Here is a 652-nt window from a genome sequence, read left to right on the forward strand (position 1 = left end):
TATTCATAACTACATACATAAGTGGAATTTACCAGATGAATTATTCAACTTAACTAGATTATCTGATGAAGGTGCGGTTGAAATGACAATGAGTAGGAATCGTATTAGAGATAAGATGTGGATACACCATCACAATTAGTTGGACAAATTACTATCTTTTAGATTTCATTATATACATTCTTGGTGGATATTTCTTAAATACTTGTGTTGTTTCGACTTAATTTTTATGTTCTTGGTGGATAATATCTATGCTAAATTTTTATATACTTTTTTCTTGGGTTTTTGATGGTTATATCCTCTTTTTGTTTGTTTATTCCCTATCTACCCTACTTTGAAACAATATTCCTGAAATGCCCTACTTTTTCGTTCCTTCAGGAAGTCGTTCCCTGGGGAAGCGACCTCTTGAAGAGGAAATTTTTCAATGTTAACAGGGGGTCGTTTCCTGGGGAAGCGACCTCCCACTGGGTTTTATTTTTTGTTTTTTTTGTTATATTTTAAAGTTACTTTATTATTAAAATTATTAATTTAATTATTTAAAAAATAAAATACTAATATTAAATTACAATAAAGTATAGTAATAAATTATAAATAAAATTTATATTTTAATTATTATTATTATTATTATTATTATTATCATTATTATTATTATTAT

This window comes from Cicer arietinum, chromosome 6 (assembly GCF_000331145.2).
Source record: "Cicer arietinum cultivar CDC Frontier isolate Library 1 chromosome 6, Cicar.CDCFrontier_v2.0, whole genome shotgun sequence".
Taxonomy (NCBI): domain Eukaryota; kingdom Viridiplantae; phylum Streptophyta; class Magnoliopsida; order Fabales; family Fabaceae; genus Cicer; species Cicer arietinum.